The sequence below is a fragment of the Phalacrocorax carbo genome, chromosome 4 (genome assembly GCF_963921805.1).
Source record: "Phalacrocorax carbo chromosome 4, bPhaCar2.1, whole genome shotgun sequence".
In the NCBI taxonomy this organism is placed as follows: domain Eukaryota; kingdom Metazoa; phylum Chordata; class Aves; order Suliformes; family Phalacrocoracidae; genus Phalacrocorax; species Phalacrocorax carbo.
Genome location: NC_087516.1, coordinates 35,848,923 through 35,855,481, shown reverse-complemented (window position 1 = coordinate 35,855,481; position 6,559 = coordinate 35,848,923).

The following is a 6,559-nucleotide window of genomic DNA, read 5'->3' as shown; positions in this document are numbered from 1 at the left end:
TATGGAATGAAATTATATCTGTAACTATTACATGCCTGGGTGCAGGTAAATTACTGATGGATAGTTGTTTCTTATCATCAGTTTCTCTGGGGTGATCAATCAACCAAGACTTTATTGTATTAGTTAAAGCTGAAACAAGGAGCCAGTCTGCTCTTGCCTTCAAGGGTTCTGAAGGCAACATAGAGAATTTCTTGCTAATTGGCTTTAAAGAGGAATGATAGTGATGGAATGAAGCACTTGTGAAAGTTCCTGACTGGGGACAGGTCAAAATCTGCAACAAGCCACAGAGCTGGAGAACCGACTCTCTGTGACTTTTGTAAGCACTGAAGAAAAACCTGGTGCTAGACCAAGCTGAGGTCCTCTAGGTGGTCTGACCTTTGCTTCTGCCCTATGCTTTAGCACCTCTTGGCTGGTGTGTGCTACCCCAGCATGACTCCTGACACTGTACAAAGAAGGGTGCACACCGATAACTACACCTCTGTCTTTAGCTGCTGCTGTGTCAGTTGCCCTTGCCACCGTGGTTGGCGGTGGGGGTTTTAGGTGTGCTATTGCCTTTAGGTTGTTCCCGGGCTGTGGGTGACCTGCGGAGGGGAACTGGATGAAAAGCTGGAGGTCAGAGCTGCTGCAGCTAGCTCTACTGGTCCACCTCTAATGATTAATGTGTTACAGAGTAAGAAAGGGTTATTCTGTCCTTACTGGTTTTGTTGACCTTTACATATTCTTTTCTTTTCTCTGTTTCCTTGTGCCCGTTTGACAACAGTGGTTTAATATCTGTGGTACTGCTGTGCTTTGTAGCACATCAGAATAGAGAGGAAATAATTCCTATGCTTTCCAAGTAAATTAGACGTTTCCTTGCACCTGCTGAATTCTTTATATTCTGATAAACCAAGGTTTTACCATTTTCTGAGGATCTTAGAAAAATAGAAAGGATTTAACTGCTTAGTTTACGTAAATGAAATCGCAGATTTTGACAAATAGTTTATTGTAATTGCTACCTTTCTTTCATTATTAAGAAAACAAAAGTCATGTAGCAGTGATAATATTGTTACATTCTTCAGCCTTCATTTTCACGGATGGGTTTCATTTGTAGAGAATAACAAGAATGTAAGTTTTCAGGGCTGACTGTAAAACTTATTTTCTTTATAACGAGATAACTTTTGAATCTGCCTTCTTACATTAATACACATAAAAAAAAATGACACGTATTTTCCAAAGAGACTCTAAGTTAAGGAATTATTTAACACTTTTAGCTACTTGGTAACGTGAGCTTTGCAGGTACACAGGATTTGCATCCAGAATACATTTTCTCAGGACATTTGTTATGTAGCTGAAACCTGGAGAGGCACTTGTGTTTTGTTAGACTGTGTCCTTAAATTGAGGATTTTAAAGACAAATGAAAACTAATATTAATTGCTTTTCTTCTGTGGGTTGTATTTTGTAGAAACAGTTTTTAAAACTGTTGATTTTAAACTGGAGATAATTTTTGTGACATCTATCTACAATGACCAGTATTTTTGTTTGTGCTCTGTTTTTGTACCATACTCTTCTCATATAATGGGATCTCAAGTAAATTGTGATTTCTTTATAAACTCTGATGGGAACAAGAAAAATAATGGAGGCAAAAGCTGGATAAAACTGTAATGAGAAACTCATTATTAAAAGTGTGTGGGCTCAAATGCTGGCACAAGGTTACCAAAGTGGAAAATCCCTATTTAATGATGCACATAGTATCTTTGCCAAGATAAGCACTGATGTAATCCCGAAGTCTTTGTCTTCAGAGCTGTTCTGAAAAGGCAGTGACCTCTCATCTTTTGTTGTGAAAACTGGTTTTGAAGCAATCTGAGGCTGCTAAGGAAATAAATATTGGGGAAGCCAATACTGAAAGAACAGGAACTTTCTGCCTGCAGGGTAGATGCTAGATACCTTGTGTTGTGTAGAGTGTGTCCTTTTATTAACCTGAGTCGTGTCGTGTGTAGTTGTTGGTTGTGGTCAGCAACAACCCTTTGAGTTTGATGTTTGAGATTTTTAAATTTTATTTTATTTTATTTTTAACCCTGTAGGACTTAGGAATGCAGTGCAGCTTTGCCAGGTTTCCTGATAAAGTAATGGGGTACTAAATATTGTGTCATAAAAACCACATGTGCATAGTAGCTGTTTGTGATTTTTGTCCTGATGGCTAGGTATCTGCTAATGGTATGAAGGTACTGGCTGAACTGTAAACCCAAATATTAGTCCTGAGTAAAAGGGTTCGTGTAGGGTAATCTCTGTGATGCTAATCATGGGGTGGTGCTGGCTCTGTTTCTGGAATATGACTGCCTTGCTGCGAGAAGTTGGTAGCCTTGTCTTATGTAAAGATCCCTTTTGTATGGTGACAGAAAGGACACAACTTTCCACTGGGCTGACAGAATTAGAGTGCATGAGTGTTTCTGGATCATGGTTTACAGCTGTTATGAAGAAAACTAACAACTAAGCCTCTGTGCAACCTCTTGGTGGTACTGCTTGAAAGTGCCTCCAGGGCTGCCTCAGAGGCTCTAGAGGTTTCCAGCCACCTTGACACAGACTGCTTTTTGGGCTCTGAAAGCTGCGTGTTTGGGACTCATGCAGGAGGTAGGCTAGTGGTGCTTACTATATGCGCCTGCCTTCCTGAATTTAATCCTCATGCTGCAAAAGACAAACACTCATGTGTAGATATTAGTACACTGTTGCATACAGATCCTCTTGCATGTCTGATCCAACATGCCATCTCACTGTTACTCCTCTTTCAGCAGGTAAAAGTCTCAAAGAGCCTTTGGAAAATCCTACCTCGCTTTCCTTTCTCAAAGCAGCATTGGAGCCACCCCCTGGCAAACCTCCCAGTATTGTACTCCCTCAGTTCATAGTCCGGTCATATTTAGAAGATGATTTCATAGTTCACATGGATTAAAAACTAAATTAATTAAATTAAAAAAAAATCTGAGACTTTTCTCAAAATGGGAGTTCTCTGCTAAGTATAACTCCATCTTTTGCTTAACAGATGGGCTTTTCTGATCTATGCCTGGAGTGTAGCGTGTGGAGATGTAAAGTATTCATTGAAAATGCAAATTATTTAGAGCAAAGAGAGGCAGTCAGTTAGCGAAGAACTGTACGCCCAAACCTCCAGACCTGACGCCAGGCTAGTATTTCAGGGACACATGTAACTTGCTAAAGAATTACTGTCTGGCTATTTACAGGGCCTGGTCAAGACACTGGAACCCTTCAGTACATTGAAACGTTCTGTCTTCTCTAATGTCTCAACAATAACAAGCAAGGCCTTGGGCAGTTATGTGATTCCCCATTTATAAGAAAAAATTAAATCTATTTATAAGAAAAAAATATCAAAGAAGCCTTCATACAAAACAAACCCAGTAGTGATTTGTTGTTCAATATTTGCAACTGTCTTCTATTTTCTCTATGAACCTGAATTTGGTCTGCATTGATTTCATATTTGACATCTGCTGTGCAGTTATTTCTGGGCTGTATTTCTAGGAAGAATATTGTTGACATGTAATTTGCAGGTTATAGAACTGCTATGCTGCTATTATTTTAGTGCAGTGTGCAATCCAGCTCTTTCCACAAATCAGTGAATAAGTTATTCTGGCCATCTTTTTGCAGCCATTTTTGGTTGAATCAAGTCAAACATGAGGAATACTTTGGCCTAGTGAGAGAGCAGATTCTTCACTCAGATAATGTCATCTGGACTCAGATTAAAGGGGTCCAGATTGTTCATTGTAAGAAGGAAAGATCAAGATGTATTTTTTTGAATTGTTTTAGAATCATACAATCATTAATGTTGGAAAAGACCTTTAGGATCATCAAGTCCAACTGTCAACCCAACAATACCATGTCTCCTAAACCATGCCCTGAAGCACCACGTCTACGCTTAGCAGCATTTGGCGTTTCCGTTGTCATATACATCATATCCGTTGTCATATACATAATGATAACCATGCAGAATTAAAGATACACAGAGAATACTTTGGAATATTTGTGGGTGTTTTTTTACTGGAGCATTCAAAACCAGGTTCATGATGTTGTTATAGCATCCTCATTCAGATGGAAGGTGTCTGCAAAGCCATATCAAAATGAGAACTTGTGTTGTTTCTGTCTTACTGGTACCTTCCCTCATTCCTTCTAGGATGCTCTTCCTCTTGTTCCATGTCATGACTGGCAGGTGTCTCATCACAGAGACTAAATCCTCTCCCATGTTGAAGCTGTTTTTTGAATAGAGTTGGCATAAGAAATGTCGGATTTTGTTTTGGCAGGCAGAATAAGACCTAAATCAGGCTAGAGCAGTGTCCAGTCATTCATTTCCTGAGGTGAAACAATTCAATGATTCCCGCCACCTTTGCGGATGAATGACATTTTGCATAAATCACAGTGGAAATCAGCAGAAAGCAGTATCAAGCTAGTAGGCAATTGCACTGCCAGGGAGATTCCATCTTAAATAATTTGCTGACAGCTTAGGCTGAAGCAGGTTTTGGGGTTTTTTTTTTGTTTTCTTTTTTTTAAATATCAAGTCAAAATGAAACAATCAAATCAGAAGCAAGAACTCCATTTCAGATGATTCATCTAAATTTTGTACTTGTATTGTCAAAAATGTTTGCATTTTATCAAAATGTTTTGATGAGCTCTTCATTTAATCCTGCCATCTGAATTACTAAATCTTAATTACAATATCCTGATTTGGTTGCCAGAATATTACTGATAGCTAAATGAATACGATGAGGGAATTCAGACAACAGTAACCTTGCATGTAGAGCCTTTATGTGCCTAAGGAGTGTTAGGTGGCATTGGTATTCTCTGCACTTTGAATTTCTAGCTCTTCTCCTAGTTTAAATCATGTAATCTCTTCGGATTTCGGTGAAGCTCAGTAAACTGATACCAGCTGAGAATTTGTCTCAGCATATTTTATAATTTGTTGTATAAGTAATATGTCCTATAATATAATAAACAATTCATTCAGGACCATAGAGTTCGTACACATTCTTTGTACAGAAATACAGTTCTGTTGAATTGAGTAACAGTGCAGCAGTGTAGACGGGAGCATTTGTCATGTGAGTAGCAGGCCCACTTGAAAGGGAATGCATTTATTTTCCAGAGTGAGCATGCTCATTATAATTCTCTCTGAATAGCATTTCTGCCTTATTTCTCAGCTTCACCATCAATTCCAATTGATTTTGGATATCCTATATGGATAAATATATATGTATAATATATGATTTATAATGCATAAAATGCATAACTAGATATCTATATACCCCTGTAGATATGGATAACGCCTATAGATGTAGTTAAAATGATGTATTCTTTTGGAAGGAGTGTGATATCTAAATTTGAGAACTGCTGATTTTTTTTTCCACTAGTTTGCTTATGAAACCAACAGCCGTCACCCAAAGATTCCTTTTCCTGAGATTAATTTCTAAAATAGAGATAATGGATTATAGAAATTACGTCTTACAGAAGCTGCTGATGAATGGGTATGACTGCATATTGTATCACGAGACACATGGTCTTGGTGAAATTCATGATGAATCTGCCCTGGTTTTTCTGCTGATTGGAACTGTATACCTTATTTTTCCAAAAGTGTGGGGTTGGAGATTTTTGGGGCTTGTTTTGTTTTTTAGTTAGACAGTAATGAACTGGTATAACACTGCCTAATATCTGAGCTGGAAAGCCCAGATAAGAAATGAAAAGTGAAAAAACTTAAAAGTCCTTGGAAAGGAGTTCTGATACCTTTGTGCCACCAAGTGAAATGTGCGTGCGCACACACAAAGAATTATTTTAATTGAATACTAGTGCAGGTTGAGCAATGCAAAAACTTGTAAGTTCAGCTTGTTTTGTTTATCAAAATTCAGATGCATGGTAGGTTTTGTGACTACTTGCAGCATTATGAAAATTCTGTAATTTGAAGTAAAGGTGATAATTTTTCCAGAGGTGTAAAAGATTATAATTTTATCGATGAGAAAAGAGAGACTAAGAGACATACGTGTGGCTACACAGGAAGGCTTCAGCGGCGTTGGCTGGAGGTGGTGTGCTGTACTTTCCCAGAGCTGTACTCCCCGGATACCTCTACACCCCGTGGCCATTGGAAAATCTCCTCTTCTGAGCTGAAGGTCAGAGCTGTACAGGCATCTTAGTCTCAAAACACTTCATGTTACAGGAATAAACCATCAATGTGTTTTGCACTAAAGCCTTCTAGCATTCTCCCTTGTTGCTGTTAGACACTTAGGAGAGAACACATAAAAATAAAAGCTGCCATTCTGAAAACATTTGAGTCCTCTCCTACAAGTATGTCAGGGCAAAGCAAATTAATACACGGGGGAGTATGAAGACTTTCTTTCAGGCAGTTCTTCCTCTGTAAGGAGGAGTTGGAGACCTTGCTGGCCCGTAAGTCACAGAGAAGTCATTTCAGTCATTGGGATGTTCAAAAGGGTCACAGCTGGGTGAAATGTTTTGGTCTAGATATTTTTTGAGTAAAGCATATGTATTTGTTTTCCCAACATATTCAGTCTAAAACAAATGAGGTAAAAAGAGTGGGGAG